Genomic DNA, 25,164 nt, shown 5'->3' with positions numbered 1-25,164 from the left:
CAGAAGAAATGAAGATGTTGCAATACAATGCTCAAGCTTGCGATATTCTCTTCAATGGATTGTGCCCCAAAGAATTCGATGAAATCTGCCGCCTTGAGAATGCAAAGAAAATTTGGGATACTTTGGTTGATATGCATGAAGGTACCGAGTCCGTCAAGGAATCCAAATGGATGTGCTTCAAAGTCAACTTGACAAGCTCAAAATGAAGGATGGTGAAGGAGTCGCTGAGATGTACTCTAGGCTTGCTCTCATCACAAATGAGATTGCCGGCTTAGGAAGCGAAGAGATGACCGACAAATTCATCATCAAGAAGATCCTAAGAGCCTTGGATGGAAAATAAGACATCGTGTGCACCTTGATCCAAATGATGCCCAATCACAAAGATCTCAAGCCCACGGAAGTCATTGGTAGGATTGTTGCTCATGAGATGTCTCTCAAGGACAAGGAAGAGCTGCACAACAAGTCAAGTGGTGCTTACAAAGCTTCAAGTGATGCTCCTACAACATCAAGTGAGAAGCAAGTCTCCAGTGAAGAATTGAGATTAATGGTGAAGAACTTCAACAAGTTCTACAAGAATAGGAGCAAAGAGAGAAGCTCCAAGTCAAGATCCTACAATGATAAAAGATCTTCTAGTCATGATCGCAATTCCTACAATTGTGGAAGACCCGGACACTACTCCAATGAGTGTACGGCTCCATACAAGAAAGGAGAAGATTCACCAAAAAGGAGAAGTAAAAGAGAGGAATCACCACCAAGAGAGATAAGGAGTAGAGATGATCGTTATGAACAAAGACCCTCTGGTATAAGCAAGGATTCGTAAAGGAAGGACAAGTCATCAAAGAGCTACCCAAGATGAAGACATCAAGCTCCCGTTGGTGAATGGGTATCCGGTTCCGACTCCGACAACTACTCTGAGAGAAGCTATCACTCCGACTCCGAATACTCAAGATGAAGGTGTTGCCGGTCTTGCACTTGTGTCATCCAACTCCTATGACATATTTGACTAACCAAATGAAGGAATTGGAATATGCTTCATGGCTAAAGGCCCTAAGGTATCACACCCTGAGTACATTGATTTCAATAGTGATGATTATTTACTTGTTGACAACACTAGTGATGAATGATGAATTTGCTATTAATCATGCTAATCAAGATGAAACAAATGACAATGATAAGAAGGAGATTGAGCATCTAACTAAAGAACTAAACACTCTTAAGTTAGCTCATGAAATAACTCTAGAGGATCATAGAGAGCTCCTAAAAACTCATGAGAAGCTACGCTTCGAGAAGCTAAATTTAGAGCAAGAGCATGGGTTTCTAAAAGCTATCAATGATGATATTTGAAAGAAGAGTTCTTCTTATCTTGCCAAACGTCTCCTCTTGTCTACTTATTTGCCACAAGTAAAATCTAGCAATAAGAACAAGAAAGATTCTTCCTCTAGTAGTAGCAATAACCATGTTAAATCCAATATTGTTGATTCTAGTAGTTCTATTGATTCCACTACTGATTCTCTTAGCCAAGTTACACTTGAGCAAGAAAATATCTTATGGAAGGGAATTATAGAGAAATGTGTTTACAAGAGCCTTGCCGGAAGTAAGCAATTTGAGGAAATTGTTTGCAAGCAAGGAAGGCACCGGAATAATCAAGGTGTTGGTTTTGAACGGAAGTTCAATGCCAATGGAGTTGAGTGGGAAGAAGATCAATACTCCAAGACAAAGTTTGTTCCTCAACAAGAGAAGTATGACCCCACTTCTTTCAAGGGAATACAAGCTTAAGATGATCTTCCACCACAAGACCACAAGCTAAAAGGCAAGGACAAGCTTCAAGAAGAGATTGATCCATTTGAAGAAGCTCCTAAGGCCATGGTCAAGTGGGTTCCCAAGACTATGTCAAGTTCTACTTAATCAAGTACGACTACAACTCCAAGGATTCCCATCAATTTGATGTGGATCCCAAATAAGAAGAACTAGAGATTTCTTGAGGGTGACTCCGCCAACATACTTCACTCATATTCATTTTGGCGAGGACTTGTGCAATCAACTTTCATATCTTGCACTAGTTCATGGAGTCACAAACCCTCTTGTTGGTATGACAAGGGACAAGGTAACCTAATGCTTTCATGGACATCATGATATTTGTGTTTCACTCTATATCTATGGATATCCTTCCATGTTCCTTGTGGGACAAACCCATGTAGGTATTGAAAGTGCAACACTCCAATGGATTGTTCCAAAAGATCTACATCAACATTGAGCATCCACATCTTCACTATCTACATGAAGTCAACATCGACAAAACCCAAGGTTAGTTCATCCCTCTTAGGGGGGATATCACATCTAGTTGGAGCTTTGCTCTAAAAATTGAGCTAAAGCAACTCTAATGATGTGAACACAACAATGTGAAAGCACAAGTGCTCCCTGGGTGATTTTGGTAATTAATGTCAACATATCTCTTGTTGGACTAATAGTTTTATCTAGTATATTTCAGATGAGTTCAACAGTGGAGTGGCATGGACAAGAGGATGTGGAACCCCTTCTAGATGCTAAGGAAAGAAGATTGGCAAAAGCTCAAAGCTCAAGACTCTACATTTTCATTTTAGTGATCCAAGATCACATTGAGTCCATAGGAAAAGCCAATACTATTAAAAGGGGATGAGGTGTTGCTTAAGAATTGCTTGCTCAAAATGCTTAGTGATATGCTCCAAAAACCCTCAACCAGTTTCTCATATCCACATATGTCCCAAAACCAAAAGTCAAACTCGGCCCCACTAATTTGTTCTATCCGGCGCCACCGAGTTCATTTGACATAGCCACTGCCAGAAACCCTAATCAATTCGGTCTCACCGATGGGATCCCGGTCTCACCGAGATGGGCTTGCAAACTCTCTGGTCCGTGTTGCAATAATTTCGGTCCCACCGAGATATGTAATCGGTCTCACCGAGTTTGCTTGACCAACTCTCTGGTTAGCTCATTACCAAAATCAGTCCCACCGAGTTTGTGTAATCGGTCAAACCGAGATGAGGTTTTACCCTAACCCTAGCACATAGGTCCCACTGAGTTGATCATATCGGTCCCACCGAAATGCCTAACGGTCACATTATGAACTAGATTGGTCTGACCGAGTTTTCTGATTCGGTCCCACCGAGTTTTCTGAATTGTGTGTAACGGTTAGATTTTGTGTGGAGGCTATATATACCCATCCACCCACTCTTCATTCATGGAGAGAGCCATCAGAACATGCCTACACTTCCAGCATATATTTTCTAAGAGAGAACCACCTACTCATGTGTTGAGATCAAGATATTCCATTCCAGCCACATAAATCTTGATCTCTAGCCTTCTCCAAGTCGCTTTCCACTCAAATCATCTTTCCACCAAATCCAAATCCGTGAGAGAGAGTTGAGTGTTGGGGAGACTATCATTTGAAGCAGAAGAGCAAGGATTTCATCATCAACACACCATCTATTACCTTTTGGAAAGTGGTGTCTCCTAGATTGGTTAGGTGTCACTTGGGAGCCTCCGTCAAGATTGTGGAGTTGAACCAAGGAGTTTGTACGGGCAAGGAAATCGCCTACTTCGTGAAGATCTACCCTAGTGAGGCAAGTCCTTCGTGGGCGATGACCATGGTGGGATAGACAAGGTTGCTTCTTCGTGGACCCTTCGTGGGTGGAGCCCTCCGTGGACTCGCGCAACCGTTACCCTTCGAGGGTTGAAGTCTCCATCTACGTGGATGTACGATAGCACCACCTATCGGAACCACGCCAAAAATCTCCGTGTCTACATTGCGTTTGCTCCCTCCAAACTCCTCCCATTACATTCTCGCAAATTGTATGCTTTACTTTCCGCTGCTCATATACTCTTGTCATGCTTGCTTGATATGTATTGTTAAACTTGTGCTAAAACTCCACATTAACTTGAAGAAAAAAAAATTGCAACCTTTTCTTTGCTAAGAGTCTATTCACCCCCTCTAGACACCTCTTCTCGATCCTTTCAATTGGTATCAAAGCTTTGGTCTCCATTGCTTTGGTTTAAACACCTTCGGAGGAAGATGGATGAGTCTATGTTGGGGAGTCTTAGACGTGGAGTGTCTATGCTTGATGGAGAGTACTTTCATGAGTGAAAAAATGAGATGCTTGTTATTTTCAATGAATATCATTTGAGCAAGTATATTACTAGCCGTTGTGCACCTCATGTTGATCCTATGCATCATACCCTTGATGAGTCTATTGACATGATCCAAAACCTTAGAACTGTTAATCTTATCACTAGAGGTTTACCTAGAAACTTGATTGGTTGCTTGCCTACTCTTGATTGTGCCTACACTATATGGATTTCTTGAGGAACGATTTCCAAACTATTCCTTGAAAAACTTAGATGAGATCCTTCATAAGTCTATTGCTTTGACTAAGATGAGTCCTAATGATCCTAAGTATGGTGATTGTTTGTTTGAGCTCCGTGACCTTATGCGTGCCAAAGGAGATGTTGGAATCATTAGCAATATTATCTCCAAAGTCATTAGAATCCATAAAGATGCACATTGTAATGGTCATAAATCTAATGAATCACTCTCTCTAGGAATTGACCCATCACAAGACGATGTTGAACACAGATACTATGATGAGGATGATGATATGGCTGGAGGAAAGGAATGGGTCCTTGATAGTGGATGTACCGATCATATGACCGGAGATAAGGATATGGTTCGTGAGCTTGCTGAAAACGACGGCCTCAAAAGTATGTCACTTTTGGTGATAACTCAAAGGGTGTCGGAGTAATGGGCCACGGGTAGCCTAACCCGAGTCCCTGAACCTTTCAAGACATCGGGGCCGGCTGCGACCCTCAGAACCTCAAGACGAAGCGCCGCCTTCTGATGGCCGGCTGGCCCAAGCGGCCGGCTGCCAGAAGGCGGCTAAGCTCCAGAAGGCGGCACCAAGACGGGCCGAATCCTTGGAGACGGCTTCCAGAGAGGCCGGCTTCTAGTAGGCGGCCCACAGCGCCCTCAGAGTCTGCGCCCCCATTAAGAAGACAAGATAAGGTGAGGCTACAGTATAGCCCATCACCCCCGTATCCAGGGGCGGGCGTGGCCACAGTGCGCCGTACAGGCGGAGATCTCCGCCTGGCGCGGCACTGTGGCCACTCCACCCCTGACGTCGCTGCTGACAGGTAGAGCCTTGTTCCCACGATGGCCTGTCGGTACGGCCTGCAGACGGCGGGCCCTACCAGGCAGTGAGAGCCCGAAAGACGGAGGAAGCCTGACTAGTCGGACACGAGGGAGGCCGGCTTCCAGCAGGCGTCCCTCTCCTTCCTCGAGGTCCGTGCGCCATTAACCGGATGAGACATGAAGTGGCTACAGTGACCTCTCACCAGTCGGCGGGACTGTAGCCACACTTCCCTGACCAAGTGCACATCATTAGCATCATGGCCACAGTAACCAGCAGCCGACAAGACTCGCGAGCGGCGGGAGCGGCCTGTGAGCTCCGTACCAGACCTGTCGGCGGGGCCCCCCAGGCGGCGGGGCCCAGCAGCCGGCGGAGAAGCCGGCGACCAGAGACACTGACAGCCGGGTCCTACACCCGACCAGATTACCATTGTACCCCTGGGGGGTAGGCCTATATAAACCCCCAGGGCACCCATGCAAAGGGTTACCAACCCGTTAGAACTAGACTCATACCTAGAGGAAGGAGAGAGCGTGCCTGCCTTCTTCTACCTCTAGCATACAGCTCGAGGAGCACCATTGTATCCACTAGTTCTTTAGTGATCATGCAGAGACCCCGCAGAGCAGGACTAGGGGTGTTATCTCCTAGGAGAGCCCCAAACCTGGGTAAAGTTCACCGGCGTTCGTGTCTACGCCTCATCCCGCTTCCAGGCACCGGCGACATTCTACTCGCTCCCACCATGATAAGCCATCCATTGGCATATGTCGCACCCAACCCCCGACAAAGGGTAAGGTGGTTGGCCTTGGTAAGGTGGCCATTTCACATGATAGCTCCATACAAAATTATGCTTGTTGAATCTCTTGGCTATAATCTACTTTCCGTATCTAGACTTGCTGACTTTGGTTTCAATGTCCTATTCACTGAAGTAGATTGCCAAGTGTTTCGTAGAGATAATCATAATATGGTCTTTACCGGTATACGTAGAGGTGATCTTTACATTGTTGATTTCACTAAAAAGGCTCAACCTATAACTTGCTTTATTGCTAAATCTTCTAAAGGCTGGTTGTGGCATAGCAGGTTAGGTCATGTGGGCATGCGAAATCTTGATAAGCTTATTAAAGGTAATCATATCCTTGGACGCGTTCCCCACCAACGTGGTGGTCTACAATGAGCCACTTCCTCGCGCAGACAGCGGCGGCAGCACTGTCACGGAGGTGCTCGTCATCAGCCACGGCGAGCACTCTGGCGGAGGTTGCTAGGATCCGTTGCAGGCGGCGATGAAAGACCTGACTGCGCCCATCCCGGAAGACGCTGACGTTGAGACGCTGGAGGCACGCCGTGTCCAGCTCGTCGAAAGCGCCAACCGGCTGGCCAGCATGAGACGCCTTTCGAAGGCCTACCAGCGTGAGATGGACCGTGCCGTCGGCGGCACACCGTCTCCTGGAGGGCCTAGTCGCATTGGCCTGATCCGGCAGCATGGTGTGACCATCGCCAACATGTTCGGGATGGATCGTCCCGTCTATGCCACGCCTGCAGAGAACATACGAGCTGCCTAGGCAGCAGCGGACGAGCTAGACAAGCTCGAGGGCGACGAGCGTCGCCACATGACGGAGCGCGTCCAGCAGCTCCTTGACGCGGCTGCTGAGCAGCAAGAGGCCGGGTGCCGCACTGAAGCACCCAACCGGCGAAACGACGACCCGCCTCCTCGCCTAGACCAAGGCGCGACATCCCGGACGCCGACTGGTGGCGTCCGCGATAGAAGAGACAAGGAGCCGGCTGCCAGCCGCAGCCGGACTCGCATCACCATCGAGCGCGACCAAGACGGCCACCCAAGAGTAGTGCAGCGATGAGACAACTGTCCGCCTCCCCCTCCCCACAGGGAGAGGCACATTTCCCTGCCGCCTATTGACCACCCGACACCCGGCGACCGCCTTGGTCGCTGAGGAGTCGGAGAGAATGACGCCCGCCACCGAATCGACCGCCTCAACCGATCCCTGGCGCTAGAAGAAGATGACGAGCTGGGTCTGCCTTGTTTCGGCCCCCGCATCCGAGATGAGCCCTTCCCCAAAGGGTTCAGTCTCCCGAGAGATACACCCAAATACACCAGCTCCGTGAAGCCAGAAGACTGGCTGGTCGACTACTCCACAGCCGTCAGCATTGCGAACGGCAACAAGCGCGTTGCCGTGAAGTACGTCCCGCTCATGCTCCCAGGCACAGCCCGGACATGGCTGAATAGCCTGAAGCCCCGCAGCATCAACAGTTGGGTTGATTTCACCGAAGCCTTCATCCGCAACTTCACCAGCACATACAAGCGGCCACCCAAGCCTCGCCAGCTCTCCTTGTGCGTCCAAGGCCCCAACGAGTCGACTCGCGACTACATCACACGCTGGGCCGAGCTGCGCAACTCTTGCGAGGGCGTGCACGATGTGCAGGCCATCGAGTACTTTACTGCCGGGTGCCGAGAGGGCACCCTCCTCAAGCACAAGCTTCTCTGCGCAGAGCCGACGACCCTCGACGAACTGCTAATCATAGTAGACAAGTACGCCACGGCCGACTCCTCCATGAAGGCGGAGATCCAAGTTGATGCATCTGGTAAAGTGGCACCACAAGCTCCTCGGACCCCGGCTGGTGATACTAGTCGGCGTCAGCAGCCAAACGACAACAAGCGCAAGGCCACGTAGTCGGCTTCCACAAGCCGGCAGGTGACGACAGTCGAAGATCAACAGCCAGAAGGGCAGCCTCTACCCAAGTGCCAGAAGGGCGGCAAGCCCAACTGGTTACCCGCCTTCTCGTACGAGCAGACTCTCGATGCACCCTGCAAGTTCCACAGCGGCGCAAATCCGTCCAACCACACCACTCGGAAATGCCACTGGCTCACCAGGATCGCCAAGGGTGACGGACTCCTGCCTCCTCCGCCTGCCGGCCCGCCGTCGCCTCCTCCCCAGCAGCCGGCGGCTCGGCTTGTCGGCGCAATACAAGATGAATACCCAGAAGAGCATGGAGCCTATGTCGTGTTCACCAGCGTGGCCGACGACAAGCACAACAGACGGCAGCGACAACAAGAAGTAAATGCAGTAGCATCAGAGACCCCCGAGTTCATGCATTGGTCTGAGAAGCCTATCAGTTGGAGCAGAGCTGACCACCCGGAGGTGATGCCCTCTCCCGGTTCTTATGCTTTGGTCTTAGATGCCACCTTCGCAACAGAGAGGCGGGCTGCTCGCTTCTCCCGAGTCTTGATAGATGGCGGCAGCAGCATCAACATCCTATATAAAGATACTATGGAGAAGTTGGGAATCAAGTAGAGACAGCTTCAGCCCAGTCGGACCGTATTCCATGGCATAGTTCCTGGCCTTTCCTGCTCACCAATCGGCAAGACCCAGATAGATGTCCTCTTCGGAGACAAAAATCACTTTCACCGAGAGCCAGTATGGTTTGAGGTGGTGGACCTTGAGAGCCCCTATCATGCGTTGCTTGGCCGACCTGCTCTGGCCAAGTTCATGGCGGTCCCCCACTATGCTTACCTCAAGATGAAGATGCCGAGCTCCAAGGGAATCCTGGCCATAGCAGGGGACTACAAGAAGTCGTCCGCTTGTGCTGCAGACAGCAGCCGGCTAGCCGAGTCCCTCGTGATCGTGGCTGAGAAGCGGCTCCTTGACCGGGTTGTTGCGATGGCAGGCAAGCAGCCGGAAATGTCACCCAACCCCAAGGAGTCGGAAGCTGAGGGCTCGTTCAAGCCGGCCAAAGAAACAAAGAGGATACCCTTGGACCCGGAGCATCTGGAGAGGCACGCTGCCATAGGTGCAAACTTTGACAGCAAATAGGAAAGCGAGCTCGTCGATTTCCTCCATGAGAATCGGGACATCTTTGCATGGTCTCCCCAAGACATGCCGGGTGTTCCGACGGATTTTGCCGAGCACAAGTTACATGTCCGACCTGATGCCAAGTCAGTCAGGCAGCCCTTACGCCGCCTGTCAGAAGAGAAGAGAAGAGTTGTTGGAGAAGAGATAGCCCGTCTTCTAGCAGCCGGCTTCATCATGGAGGTGTTCTTTCTAGAATGGTTAGCCAACCCAGTCCTTGTACTGAAGAAGAATAAGCAGTGACACATGTTTATCGATTATACCAGCCTCAACAAAGCTTGCCCCAAAGATCCCTTTGCCTTGCCAAGAATCGACCAAGTGATAGACTGCACAGCCGGATGCAAGCTGTTGAGCTTTTTGGATGCATACTCAGGGTATCATTAGATCAAGCTAAACCCGGCCGATAGGCTGAAGACCGCTGTAACATCCCAAATTTTCAATTTGGAATGTTATACATTAGATCATCATTGCATACCATATTTTATTGCATTTTGATTTGATCCTACAAATTCCACGCAACTCAAGGACCCACGGAGAGAGTTGGGGATTTCAATTTATTTCATATTCGAGTTTTTCTCGAATTTTTGAAAAGAGGATCGTTTGATTTTAATGATTTTTCTCTGAAATATCTCTTTTATAAAAAATAAAAGAGAGAGAGGATAAAATGACTTCCTCAAAATAAAGAAATATCAGAGATTTAATATTAAAATCAAATAAGATTTTTATTCGGATATTTTATTTGAATTAGGAAAAATATGACTTCCTCAAAATGACTTCCGCTATTTTATTTGAATTAGGAAAAATATGCGTTTCTCATAATTGCATTTTAGGCCCAAATAAATGTTCACCTTGTCCAGCTTATTTTTAGAAGACGGAGAAAATTTATTTCGGGATTTTTGGAGTCCGTTTAGTATTTCTTTTCTTTCTTTTTTAGCACGTCGGAATTATTAAAAAAAAGTCAAACCGACTCCGGGCCGTACCCGAGCGGGACTCCGCCGGGGGGGCCTTTATAAGCCGCCCCACCCCGAGCCGAAGCCCACCAGCGCCGCCAGCCCGCCCCGTGCCCGAAACCCTAACCCTAGCCGTTGCCCGCCGCTGCTGTGCCGCCGCCGCCCCGCCGCCGACCCGCCGCCCGCGCCGCCTCGCCGGAGCCGCCCTCCGCCACCGCCGTCGCCGGAGCCACCGGAGGTAGGCGCCGCCGCCGCCGCCGCCGGTTTTCTTCGGAAAACCGTACGTTTTTTAAGAACCGCGGTTTATTTTTTTAGATCGTTTTTTTGGTTTAGTTAGACAGCGAACGCTCGTTCGTTCGTTCGTTCGTTTTAACGGACGGTTTTCACCGTTTAACTGCAGACAGCGAACGCTCGTTCGTTAGCCTGTTTGTCAGTTTTTCTTTTTCTCGGATTTTCCGCGATTATTTTCGATCGTGATTTCTGATCCGATTTTCGTTCTAGTATAACTTTTCGCTCGTTTATCGGAATCAGGCGATTCAAGCGCCTAGAGTTTCGTCTCGAAACCCTCTTTCTGTTTAACCAACTTGAACAAGATTTTGCTACTGTAAAATTTGACTTTAGTTCAAATTAGTTAACGAAGCTTGTTTCTTTCGCCGTTTGAGTTTTGTTGTTTCGTTTGATTTGATTCTTTTTGCAAACCGGAGTTCTTAAGTTGAACTTTCTGGTTAGATCTTTTATTTGAGTTTTACCTATGCTCTTGCTTGATTGCTTATTGTATACTTGTTTGTGTGCGATAGAGTACCCGGGGTGCGAAGCGTGCTACTACGAGTCTCTAGGTTTCGCGGATCATCAGCAAGGCAAGTAACACTTTGATCATACCTCTTTACTACCCAGTTTTACTGCATTAGATCAATCCTCAAACAATTGCATGGTTAGGATCTGAATTAAATTATGAGTTTGGGAAGTAGATGAGGTAGTACCTATTCTCCTGTTTATTATCAAACCTTGGGAGTTACTTCTACGCTATGCTTATATTGCTATGCTATGCTCGTAGACTTGGATTGGGTTTGAGTGTATCCATGACAGTTGTGAGATTGTTAATTATTGGTTCAACTTAAGGTGGCAACTTAAATACACATCTGGGTGGATTGAGGCACCTGGGGAACCTAGTGTTGCCTGTATTTTTTTGGAAATCCCGGGGTACCGTGTGATTCTCCTATGGACTGCCACCCAGGCTCAAAGGGATCATGAGATTATTCATACTAGAAACTTCCGTGTGCAGCCACAAGCTATTATGGGCTCTAGCATAGTTGATTAAGTCGTGTGAACTCTTACAGTGGTAGACTAGCAGATGTAGGGGATGTAGGTGGTACGGTCTACACATCGTAAGGTGCTAACGCTTCTGAAAGACTATGTATCGGTCATCCGTTTCTCAAACATCTTGTAGTGCGAGAAACCAAACGGAGGAGATCGAGTCTTGTGGGGAAAAGTGCGCAAACCTCAGCAGAGTGTATAAACTAATCATGGTTAGCCGTGTCCCCGGTTATGGACATCTTGAGTATCTGGTTCTTGGATTATCATGCTGATCTCATCACTACTTAATTAATTTGATGGGTTGTTAATGATTAATTTTAATTGGGATTGAGAGGGGGTTTACCTTCTCAATATTTTTCAACCAACTTGGTAGTTAAATAAATTATATTCCTTTGTAGTAGGGAAAAATTGGCTTTTCGCAAAACATATTAACCCTACAGCCTCCACCAGCCATATATGCATGTAGTGATAGCATTATGCTGTTCTTTATCCTTTGTGTTACATTGCCAGCATATTCCATGTGCTGACCCGTTTTCGGGCTGCAACGTATCATGTTGTAGACTTTTCAGACGAGGAGTAAGGAGCCTTAGGTCATGGTCTTTCACTCAGTGATGCCATTGGTGTTGATGGACTCACTTTATCTTCCAAGCCTTCTGCTGTTATCGTTTAGATGGCCTTAAGCCATATTTATTGTAATAAGTTCTCTTTTGAGACATTCGATGTAATAAGTGTGTGATTGCTACTCTGTTATAAATCCTCCAAGTACCGTGTGTGTCAGCATTACCGATCCAGGGATGACAATTATGCACAGAGATCAGACTGTTTGAGGTCTGGTCGCTACAACCGCCTTCATCACGCCATTCGGAGCCTTCTGCTACCTAACCATGATGTTCGGCTTGAGAAATGCCGGCCACGTTTCAGTGTTGCATGCAGAAATGTCTCCTCAAGCAACTCGGCAGAAACGCCCATGTCTATGTGGACGACGTTGTGGTGAAGACGGAGAAGCGCGGAACGCTGCTGGAAGACCTCAAGGAAACCTTTGGGAACTTGCGCCGATTTCAAATCAAGCTCAACCCGGAGAAATGCATCTTTGGAGTGCTAGCCGACCAGCTTCTTGGCTTCCTGGTCTTAGAGCGCGGCATAGAGTGCAACCCTGTGAAGATCAAGGCCATCGAGGGGATGGAGGTGCCCACCCGACTGCTGGACGTGCAAAAATTCACCGGCTGCTTGGCATGCATCAGCCGTTTCATCAGTCGGCTGGGCGAGAAGGCTCTTCCCCTGTAGCAGCTTATGAAGAAAGCCACTTTTTTCGAGTGGAATGACAAGGCGGATGAAGCTTTTCTCCAGCTCAAGAAGATGCTAACCACTCCGCTTGTCCTAGCGGCTCCGACTCCTAAGGAGCCCATGCTCCTCTACATCCCCGCCACCAGCCGGGTGGTCAGCACAGTCATAGTTGTAGAACGAAAAGAAGAAGGCAAAGCACTGCCAGTCCAGAGGCCGGTGTATTACCTGAGTGAAGTGTTGCCCGCCTCCAAGCAGAATTACCCCCACTATCAGAAGATGTGCTACGGCGTGCATTTTGCCGCCATGAAGCTGAAGCCATACTTTCAAGAGAACCCAATCACTGTGGTCTGCACTGCTCCACTTGCTGAGATCATCGGAAGCCGAGATGCTTCAGGCCGAGTGGCCAAATGGGCCATAGATTTGCCCCCCTACACCATCTACTACCAGCCTCGCACTGCCATCAAGTCGCAAGCACTGGCCGACTTCCTCGTCGACTAGGCCGAGACCCAGTACCTGTCGCCAGCGCCAGACTCCACCCATTGGCGGATGCACTTTGTTGGTTCCAAGATGCGCACCGGTTTGGGAGCCGGCATCGTCCTCACCTCTCCCAAAGGCGACAAGCTCAGATATCTGCTGCAAATCCACTTTGCCGCCTCCAACAATGTTGCTGAGTACGAAGCACTCATTCACGGGCTCCGGCTTGCCAAGGAACTCGGCATTCGCCGGATCCTGTGCTATGGTGATTCCGACTTGGTGGTCCAGCAGTCGTCAGGCGACTGGTACGCCAAAGATGCAAACATGGCGATCTACCACTTCCTCGTATAGCAACTCAGTGGATACTTCGAAGGGTGTGAGTTCCTCCATGTGCCAAGAAATGACAATGAGCAAGCCGATGCTTTGGCACGGATTGGCTCTACCCGACAAGCAATACCAGCCGGCGTCGCCCTGCAATGCCTCCCCAAGCCGTCTGTCAAGCCGTCATCAGAATCAGACTCCATCTTTGTGCCGGCTCCTCCTGAAGCAGTCGGATCCGACTTGAGGACCCCAGCAGCCGGCGCGGGAATTTCGGTAGGCGGCTCGGGGACTACAATAGTCGCACCTGGCCCGGGGACTTCAGAACCCGGCCTGGGGACTGCAGCAGTCGGCCCGGGGACTTCATCGACTCAGCAAGCGGCAGCCGACTCCAACCCGCCGCCTCCCGGCCCAACCGCCCTCATGCAAGTAGCAGTCCTAGCAATCTAAGAAATTGCAGCACCTTCCCGGGCTCAGCCCATCCTCAACTTTCTGGTGAATAAAGAGCTGTCGACTGATGAGATCTCGGCCCGACAAGTGCAACGTCGGGCAGCAGCATACACCATCGTCAACAGAGAACTTGTGAGGCGCAGTGTCACTAGTGTTTACCAGCGCTGCGTGGAGCCGGAGCAAGGCCAATCAATCCTGAAAGATATCCATCAAGGCGAGTGTGGTCACCACGCGGCTTCAAGAGCACTCGTTGCCAAAGCTTTCCACCACGGTTTCTTCTGGCCGACTGCTCTAGAAGACGCCAAAGACTTGGTCCAGAAATGCAAAGGGTGCCAGAAGTTCCGCTCGAAGCCACATCAGCCGGCTTCCGCACTCAAGACTATCCCCATTGCCTGGCCCTTTGCCGTCTGGGGCCTGGACATGGTGGGACCATTCAAGACAGCACGCGGCGGCATGACTCATCTACTTGTCGCGGTGGACAAGTTCACCAAGTGGATAGAAGAAAAACCAATCAAGAAGTTGAATGGTCCGACCGCTGTGACTTTCATCTCCGACATCACCATCCGATACGGCATACCGCACAACATCATCACCGACAACGGCACAAACTTTGCCAAAGGTGCCTTGGCCCGTTTCTGCGTGACGCAGGGCATCCAACTGGACCTAGCGTCCGTTGCCCATCCGCATTCAAACGGCCAGGTGGAGCGAGCAAACGGCCTCATTTTGTCCGGCATCAAGCCCCGACTGGTCGAGCCCCTGGAGCGTTCGGCCGGCTGCTGGCTCGATGAGCTGCCGGCCGTCCTCTGGAGCCTGCGCACAACTCCGAAAAAGTCAACCGGCTTCACGCCTTTCTTCCTCGTCTACGGTGCCGAAGCCATCATCCCGACGGACATAGAATTCGACTCCCCTCGAGTCACCATGTACACCGAAGAGGAGGCAAAAGAAGCACGAGAAGACGGCGTCGATCTGCTGGAAGAGGGCCGGCTGTTGGCACTCAGCCGGTCCACCATCTACCAGCAGAGCCTGCGCCGATACTACAATCGGAAGGTCGAGCCAAGATCCTTCCAAGAGGGAGACCTTGTGCTCCGGCTGATCCAGCGAACAGCCGGCCAGCACAAGCTCTCGGCACCTTGGGAAGGCCCCTTCATCATCAACAAGGTGTTGGGTAATGACTCCTACTACCTGATCGATGCTCAGAAGCCTCGAGCAGGCAAAAGAGACGACTCCGGCAAGGAGACGGAGCGGCCATGGAACGCAAATCTCCTTCGAAGGTTTTACAGTTGATGCAGTATGTACCACGCTACCTTTTGTATTAAGTACGAAGACTCCGGGTCCCCCGAGAAGAGCTCGGGGACTACCCTCTTTATCTATATGATAAGTATTATGCCTATGAATGTGTTATTTCATTAGTCCGCCTGGCACCGGGTTCGACCAGTTGACCCGGGGACTCGCCGCCTTGTACTATGTAATGCTTCCTGCAGTCGGACAAGTAATGTGTTGGCACTTAAGCCTTCTCCTGCCAGAAGCCGCAGCTCGCAGAGCGACTATCTGGTGGGCAGGAGTTAAGGCAGAAAGGGTGTCCGCATGAAAAATGGCTAAGGATCAAAGCATGCACATAGTTCAAGCCGGCTTCCCGCTTCGCCGACCGGCTGCTGAGCAGCCGGCCGGCCGACTTCTATTTAACTTGTCAAAGCTCTAATCGGCTAAGTACTTGCCTTCCCGAAAGTGGCTATGTACTTGACCCAACCATAGTCCGCAAAGCGGCAGCTCGGCTGGCCAGACGGCAACTGAGGGAAGGCGGCAAAGGAAAAAAGGCCAAAGAGCAGAAAGCAAGGAAAGATAGAACTCGGCAAATATATTTACATATCAAAAGGCCCTTGGCCAACATTCAACAAAAGTTTGAAATACACCCCGCGGGTGGAATTGTGCGAAGTTAACAAAGTTTGTCGAGACTGATAAAGCAGGAAAAAACAAAAGATAAATTGGTAGCCTAGGGAGCAGCAGACGGGTTCGGCGGAACGGTGGAGTCGGTGGTGCCGGTTGGCGGCCGGCTGGTCGGCCTCTGCTTGGTCGCCTTCAGCAGTAGGCGGCTCGCTCTGGCGGGGCTCGTTGCTGGAGGCGCGGTCAAGATGAGGCTGGCCGTCCGCTTCAACCTCTGGCGCCTCCTCTTCACCTTCCTCGTCCTCCTCGTCTTCTCCCTCGTCGCTGGAGTCGATCACTTCGGCCGAGTCCTCGCCATCCTCTGGGTTCAGCCCGAACCAATCCTGCGGCGCCTCGGTGCCGTTCTCAGCCAGCTCAGGAACGAAGATGTTGGTGTTGGTGTACTCGGCGATCGCCGTGGCCCGCTGGACAGGATCATGCTCCACCGCCACCAGCTCCTCTTGGGCTTCCAGTCGAAGTGTGGCCAACTAGGCTAGATTTAGCCTAGGATACCACGCCTTGACAAACTCCAAGGCCCGGCGTGCCCCAGCCCGAGCCGAGGAACCCTTCCAAGCCTCAAGGCAGCTGGCCGCCACCTCTTGCCAGTCGGCAGTCCGGCTGGGTGTACGTGGAGCCGGCATGTCTGGCCACAGGGCGGCGATCGCCTGGGCACCGACACGCTGAAGACGGCGCAGCATCTGATGAGCCGGCCGAAGACGGGCCTGGATGCTGAGAAGCTGTTCGCTAAGTGTCCAGGGGGCGTTGGCAGCAATCTCCGCACCTTCCGCCCTCCGCCCTTCGCGATCGGCCTCGATGGCCTGATTGGCAGCACCGGAGTGACCAGGGAAGAAGTCTGCTCAAACGGAAAGCAAAAGAGCCAAATTAGAAACAAGAAGCCGGCTTGATCGGCAGCCGGCAGCTCGAAGAAGAAAAAGAGGGAAGCTTAACGTCAACCATGTCTTCAATTTCGCCGAAGCCGACAGCCAGCAATGCCTCCTTATCGGTCCAGGCGGAGCGTTCGGTCTCGAACTCAGCGAGGAGGCCGGCCTCCTTCACCTCTGCCTCCTGCTGGGCTTTCTTGAGAAGCTCCGCCTGCTCCGCCAGTTGCGTGGTCAGCCGGTCACGCTCATGGGCCAGCTCGTTGCACTCCACCTCCTTGGCGCGCAAGGCGGTGTTGGCTTCACCCAGCTGCTGCTGCAGGGCAGCATTAGCCTCTGCAAGAAGGGAGAAAGAAAAAGGCGTCAACAGCCAACAGAAAAGAAGTATAGTCGCCGGGGAGATCCGGCCCGACTGCTCAGTAGTCGGCCCGAATCTCGGGGACTACAGCCCGCGGGTGCGCCAGCGCGCCCCCGCAGAGAAAGAAGTTATCAATGTCAACAAAGAAGAAGAATAGTTGCCGGGGAGATCCGGCCCGACTGCTCTGCAGTCGGCCCGAATCTCGAGGACTACAGCCCGCGGGTGCGCCAGCGCGCCCCCGCGGAGAAAGAAAACAAAGACTTACTCCGGCTTTCCGACAAGTCGGTGGTTCGTTTATTCAGCTCCTGGACTTTGGAGTTGAAGGCGGCCGCGCGAAGGTTATGATAATTCTGCAGTGAAGATATCAGACAATGTTAGTACTCGGAGTTTGCCAATTAAAGTTCCGAGCTGCCTGCTCAGCAGCCGGCCCAAAACTCGGGGACTACACCCAGTGGGTGCGCTGGCACGCCCCCATAGAGAAATACAAGAATTAAAGATGAAGAACCAAGAAGTATACCCGGACGGCTGCTCGCGACTCCAGGAACGCTTGGTTGCACCGCTTCAGGGCATCGGCCTCGGCTCGGAGTTTGCCTTGGACGACCAGGATCGCCTGATTCAAAGGGCCCGTCCCGCCTCCCCACACCCATTCGACGGGCGCGGCGCTGGTCGCCTCGGCGTCCGGGATTGAAGAGCTCGCGGCACCGGCTTCCAGCAGGCGCGGCGCCGAGGCCGCCTTTGCAAACCGGTGGTGTGATGGTGTGCGGACCTCAGGAGTCGGGCCCGTAACCATCTCGTCCCCAGCTGGCGGCACCGGCAGGTCCGCCGGCTACTTGTCCTGCGCCTCTCCAGATGGCGGTGGCGGAGGCACGGCCACATCCGGCATGACGACATCGCCGCCATCGCTCTCCATGATCGGGTGCTGGTCGCCGGCCCCCCAGTCGGCGCCACGAACTCTAGTGGAGGCGGTGCGGAGTTTAAGGGGGCGACGAATAATGCCAACTGGCGGCGCGCGGCTTCTTTGGCCTACTTCTTCGCGGCGGCATCGTCTTCGGCCTCTGCCAGCTTCCTCAGTGCGGAGGCCTCCTCCTTGTCTGCCTCCGCCTTCTCCAGGCAGGCGGCTTCCTGCTCCTCGCGCACCTCCCACGCGTTTTGCTCCCGCGCCTCCCGGAGGTCGGCGGCCGGATCGATTCGCCGGGTGGTGGAGGAGGTCTCCGCCGACCCCACGATGGAGGCGGCGGCCGACTTCTCAAGAGAGAGCGGGGCCCTAAGTCAAGAAAGACGAAGAGAAGAAACTCAGACAGAATCAGCAAGGAAGAAAAGCACAAGAAATGATACTCACGCCAACACCATGGGAGGCGCCTTTGAGAGCTTCTGATATTTAGCCGCCTTCGCGGCGGCCTCCTTTCGCCTGGTCACGGCGGTCGGATTCTTGGCCTTCTTCGCGCGCTACCGAACAAGGCGGCGCCTTGTTTACGCTTTCGCGTGCCGCCTCGAGCAGTCGGTTCCGTGGAGGGGCCCGCGTCCGCCCTGCCGGCGCCTCGTGCAGGGCGTGGCTCGTCTTCCTCGTCGTCATCATCAGGCCAAGTCTCGATGCCGCCTTCCTCGGAGCCGTCGGCTCCATAGATGCCGCCTGTGGCGTCGTCCTCTAAGGCGGCCGCCCCCAAGTCGGGGTCGTCCACATCGCTCACAACTCGGTCCGGTGCATAGGGGCCACCCGCCCCCACGATGGCGGCTGTCGCCTCGGACATGTAGATCTGTTTCAAAGGGCAAGAGGCCGACTGTTCAAGACCGCAAGACGGAATCAAGACGAAGTATTGAAGAAAGCAAAGACGGAAAAGCTTACGGCTGGTGGCGGGTCCGCGCGGGAGTATGGCTGCTTGCTGAACTGCCAGGACCCCTCCAGCTTGAGGTCAGAGATCTCGTTCACCAAGTTCGCCACCTCAGCAGCCGCTCATCCGGCAGATCAAGTGAGGCTGGCCTTGGAGCGGGAGAACCAGGCGCACGATGAAGGCGACCAACAAGTCGGACGCCTTGAGGCCTTCTGGTTCGGTCAGCACCCGTAGTCGGCTGATGGCGGCAGTGCCGTCTGCTGACACCGGCTTCGGCTTGTAGCCCAGTTGGCCCGAGGCTCAGCCGGTGGGCCGGCTTCATAGGCCGGCAGGTTGATGAAGTCAACTACCGGGTTGACGTTCTCCACGTAGAAGGAAGATTGCTGCCACATCTTGACTGACTGTGGCAGCTTGATGAAGGGGAAGACATTCCTTGGAGACGGACGGCGCACCGCGACGAAGGTGCCGCACTGGGCTGCCACCTCCCGGACGGAGGTGCCCAGCTTGGTGTAGAAGAACGCTCCCCACAACTTGATGGTGGGGAGGATGCCGAGGTAGCCTTCGCACATCATGACGAAGGCGGAAAGAAGCATCACGGTGTTGGGCGTGATGTGATGAGGTTGGAGATGGTAGAACTCGAGGAACGAGCGAAGGAAGCCGCTTGCCGGTAGGCCGAAGCTGCGGATGAAGTGCGAGCGGAAGACGACCCGCTCGCCCTCCCGCAGCGCTGGCGAGATCTCCCCCGCCGGAGGCACGCGCGCCTTCACGTAGTTTGCACCGGGAAGGCACCGCGTGTCGCGAAGGAAAGCGATGTGGTCTTCATTGACGTTCGACCCGTCCCAATCTCCTCCCCGCTCGCGCGCCATGAAGAGCTCGACAAGGCTAATGGCGCGGCAGGAGAGCTGAGGATCGGAGCAGGGCCAAGAGGGCTCGGGGCGGAAGAGCTCGATGGAGACGAGCAGCGGCAGCACTCCGGCGGAGCTCGGGGGCGCTGCGGCAAGAGGAGGAAGAAGGAGGCAAGAATGGGACGGACGGGCGCGCGTGCTCTGCCGCTCCCCCTCCTCCCCCTACTTATAGCCGACGGGCTATGAAGCCGAGGGGGCGAGCGTGGGATCGTGGGATTAACTGTGCCCACGACCCCACGTCCCCGTGTTTACCGCGCGAGTTACTGCACGCAATAACTCCGCGAAGAAGCTCAACCGCCCGCCTCGGCCGCAGCGGATCCGCTCGCGTGCCGATGCCCGATGGTGGCGGGCCCAGCTTGCTGTCGCGTCCCATCGCGTGCGTGGGCTAGCAGGCTGACCCAGCTGGCTGACACCACGTGGCATGCCCACGACGGGCGGCGGGCCTGGAAGCTTAGCTAGCACGCCACCTAGTTCCCGCCGTTGCGTTTGAAGTTTCAGACAAATCCGACTGGACATGGTCGACTCCACCAGGCGGCTTGCCAGGAGTCAGATGAAGCTTCTGTCTAGAGCACCCGGAGAAAGAAACTGTTGAGGCCCTCGGCTCCTCAGCCGCGGCGCCTCACCAGCTTCGGGGACTACTGTCGGAGTAATGGGCCACGGGTAGCCAAACCCGAGTCCCTAAACCTTTCAAGACACCGGGGCCGGCTGCGCCCCTCAGAACCTCAAGATGAAGCGCCGCCTTTTGATGGCCGGATGGCCCAAGCGGCCGGCTGCCAGAAGGCGGCATCAAGACGGGCCGACTCCTTGCAGACGACTTCCAGAGAGGCCGAATTCTAGCAGGCGGCTGACAACACCCTCAGAATCTATGCCCCCAATAAGAAGACAAGACAGGGTGAGGCTACAGTATAGCCCATCACTCCCGTATCCAGGGGCGGGCGTGGCCACAGTGCGCCGTACAGGCGGAGATCTCCGCCCGGCGCGGCACTGTGGCCACTCCACCCCTGACGTCGCTGCTGACAGGCAGAGCCCTGTTCCCACGATGGCATGTCGGTACGGCCTGCAGACGGCGGGCCCTACCAGGCAGCGAGAGCCCGGAAGACGGCGGAAGCCTGACCAATCGGACACGAGGGAGGCCGGCTTCCAGCAGGCGGCCCTCTCCTTCCTCGAGGTTCGTGCGCCATTAACTAGATGAGACACGAAGTGGCTACAGTGACCTCTCACTAGTCGGCGGGACTATAGCCACACTTCCCTGACCAAGTGCACATCATTAGCATCATGGCCACAGTAACCAGCAGCCCACAAGACCCGCGAGCGGTGGGAGCGGCCTGTCGGCTCCGTACCAGACCTGTCGGTGGGGCCCACCAGGCGGCGGGCCCCAGCAGCCGGCGAAGAAGCCGGCGACCAGAGACACTGACAACCGGGTCCTACACCCGGCCAGATTACCATTGTACCCCTGGGGGTAGGCCTATATAAACCCCCCAGGGCACCCATGCAAAGGGTTCCTAACCTGTTAGAACTAGACTCATACCTAGAGGAAGGAGAGAGCGTGCCTGCCTTCTTCTACCTCTGGCATACAGCTCGAGGAGCACCATTGTATCCACTAGTGCCTTAGTGATCATGCGGAGACCCCGCAGAGCAGGACTAGGGGTGTTATCTCCTAGGAGAGCCCCGAACCTGGGTAAAGTGCGCCGGTGTTCGTGTCTACGCCTCATCCCGCTTCCAGGCACCGGCGACGTTCTACTCGCTCCCACCATGATAAGCCATCCATTGGCATATGTCGCACCCAACCCCCGACAAAGGGTAAGGTGGTTGGCCTTGGTAAGGTGGCCATTTCACATGATAGCTCCATACAAAATTATGCTCGTTGATTCTCTTTGCTATAATCTACTTTCCGTATCTAGACTTGCTGACTTTGGTTTCAATGTCCTATTCACTGAAGTAGATTGCCAAGTGTTTCGTAGAGATAATCATAATATGGTCTTTACCAGTATACGTAGAGGTGATCTTTACATTGTTGATTTCACTAAAAAGGCTCAACCTATAACTTGCTTTATTGCTAAATCTTCTAAAGGCTGGTTGTGGCATAGAAGGTTAGGTCATGTGGGCATGCGAAATCTTGATAAGCTTATTAAAGGTAATCATATCCTTGGAGTGAAAGATGTTATATTTGACAAGGATAGATTGTGTAGTGCTTGTCAAGCAGGAAAGCAAGTTGGAGGAAGTCACCCCGTGAAGAACATCATGACCACGAGAAGACCGCTCGAGCTTCTTCATATGGATCTCTTTGGTCCCAATGCCTACAAGAGTCTCGGTGGAAACTCATTTGGTCGAGTCATAGTCGATGATTTTTCAAGATTTACGTGGGTGTTCTTTCTTGATGATAAATTGCAGGTCCAAAAGATCTTCAAGAACTTCACTAGGAAGGCCCAAAATCAATCCGAAGTGACGACCAAGAAGGTTCACAGCGACAACGGAACGGAGTTCAAGAACGCAAATGTGGATACCTTTCTTGACGAAGAGGGGATTTCACACAAGTTCTCGGCTACGTACACACCTCAACAAAATGGAGTTGTTGAGGGGAAGAACCGGACTCTTATTGAGATGGCGAGAACGATGCTTGATAAGTACAAGACTCCAAAACACTTTTGGGCGGAAGTGGTTGAGATGGCTTGTCATGCAACAAACCGCTTATATCTTCACAAGCTACTCGGCAAGACGGCATACGAGCTTCTCACCGGTAACAAACCCCAAGTTGGATACTTTCGAGTATTCGGCTCAAAGTGTTACATTCTTGATAAGCATCGTCGGTCTAAATTTTCTCCTAAATCTCATGAAGGTTTCCTACTTGGTTATGGTTCAAACTCTCACACTTACCATGTCTACAATAATTTCACCCGAAAGGTTGAAGAGACGGTAGATGTGAAGTTTGATGAATCTAACGGCTCGCAAGTAGAGCAAGTGCCAATTGATGTAGGAGACAAAGACCCTTCAGAAGCAATCCAAGACTTGTCTATTGGCAAGATTCGTCCAACGAAGGTGAAGGAGAGTACCTCGTCCGTCCAAGTGGAAGCTTCTACCTCACGACAAGGTGAACCAAGAGTTGACACGGAAGCATCCATAAGTGGGACACACCAAGATGAAGAAAATGAGGAAGCACACCAAGATGAACCTCATCAACCTCCTTCTCCACCACGACAAGAGAACGACAACGTCAACAATGAAGAAGGCCAAGAAGAAGGACAAGATGAAGAAGAAGATGTTCCACCCCGACCTAAGCGAAAGCTCTCATGAGTTCGAGCAAGAGTATCAAGAGACCATCCCGTCAAACAAATCTTCAATGATATTCAAACCGGGAGAATCACTCGCTCTAAAACTCGTTTGGCTAACTTTTGTGAACATTACTCATTCATCTCTAGCATTGAACCTATGAAGGTTGAAGAAGCATTAGAAGATCCGGATTGGATAAATGCCATGCATGAAGAGCTACACAACTTTGAGAGAAACCAAGTGTGGACATTGGTCGAGAAGCCTGACAACAACCACAACATCATCGGTACCAAATGGGTGTTTCGCAACAAGCAAGACGAAGATGGACAAGTTGTTCGCAACAAAGCACATCTTGTCGCCCAAGGCTACACTCAAGTCGAAGGTATGGACTATGGTGAGACATATGCTCCCGTTGCTAGACTTGAGTCCATCCCATCTTACTTGCCTATGCTAATCACCATGATATTACCTTGTACCAAATGGACATTAAAAGTGCTTTTCTAAATGGTGAAATCGAGGAGGAATTTTATGTTAAACAACCTCCTGGCTTTGTCAATCCTAAGAAGCCCGACCATGTTTACAAACTTCACAAAGCTCTTTATGGTCTTAAACAAGCTCCTAGAGCGTGGTATAAATGCTTGACAAAGTTTCTTATTGAAAAAGGCTTTGAGATAGGAAAGATAGATTCTACTCTTATTACTAAAAGGGTTAATGGAGAATTATTTGTGTGCCAAATTTATGTTGATGATGTCATATTTGGTTTGACTAACCCTGATTTTAGTGAAAAGTTTGGGAAGATAATGTCGAAGAAGTTTGAGATGTCTATGATGAGTGAACTCAAGTTCTTTCTTGGTTTGCAAATCAAGCAAACTATGGAGGGCACCTTTGTTTCTCAAACAAAGTACACCAAGGACTTATTCGAGAAGTTCAACATGCAAGAAACCAAAGGTATGAAAACACCCATGCCTACTAGTGGACATCTTGACTTGACCAAGGATGGCAAATCGGTTGACCAAAAGGTTTATCGCTCTATGATTGGTTCATTATTATATCTATGTGCCTCCCGTCCCGATATTATGCTAAGTGTGTGCATGTGTGCACGATATCAAGCGGCCCCCAAAGAATGTCATCTTAAGGCTGTGAAAAGGATAGTGAGATACCTAATACATACACCAAATTTTGGCATTTGGTATCCTAAGAGGTCTTCTTTTGATCTGGTTGGCTACTCCGACTCGGACTATGCCGATGACAAGGTTGATAGAACGTCCACTTCGGGTACTTGTCAATTTCTTGCTAGATCTCTTGTGTCTTGGTCCTCCAAGAAACAAAACTCGGTATCCTTATCCACCGCCGAAGCGGAATACATTGCTGCCGATTCATGTTGTGCTCAGTTACTTTGGATGACCCAAACTCTTAAGGATTATGGGATCAATGTGAAACATGTTCCATTGCTTTGTGACAATGAGAGTGCTATTAAGATTGCTCATAATCCTCTGCAACATTCTCGAACTAAGCATATAGAAGTTCATCATCATTTCATTCGAGATCATGTTCCTAAAGGTGATATTGATCTTAAACATGTTCGTACCGATAAGCAATTGGCGGATATATTCACCAAACAGCTTGATGAGAAAGTGTTTTGCCGCTTAAGAGGTGAATTTAACATCATTGATGCTTCAAACTTGGAGTAGACACTCTATTTGGATACATGCAAGGCATGAGCCTATGACTAATCCTTGACTTCTCTCTTATGACGATGATCATGTGTCTTGGATATATTTGTACCCTTGCATGCTATCTAACCATTGTAGGTACTTGGATGAATCTAAATCCATGAGATTGCAACTCACTCACATCTTGAGCAATCTCTACATCACCAAGTCTCTACACCAGGGTGGTTGAAAACAAGGAAGCATGAAACCCTTCAACATATCCTTTGACAAAATTCTATATATCAAAATTTCAATTGGTATCAAATTTCATGATTGTCATTTTGGATACACAAGTGCTCTTCCTTGCAAGACTAACCCATGTAGGTAGATGAACTCAAATCCAAGTGGTGCTCCCAATCCTTGATGAGCTACATCAACCTTGAGTAGCCTACACAATTCAACTACATGACCAAGATCAACACCACCACCAAAGGTATGATATTCCATCTTAGAGATGCTTTACCCCAAGACATGGGTCAAAGCAGCTCAACA

Source organism: Aegilops tauschii, chromosome 2, assembly GCF_002575655.3.
Source record: "Aegilops tauschii subsp. strangulata cultivar AL8/78 chromosome 2, Aet v6.0, whole genome shotgun sequence".
NCBI classification, from domain to species: domain Eukaryota; kingdom Viridiplantae; phylum Streptophyta; class Magnoliopsida; order Poales; family Poaceae; genus Aegilops; species Aegilops tauschii.
This window is presented reverse-complemented; position numbering follows the sequence as displayed.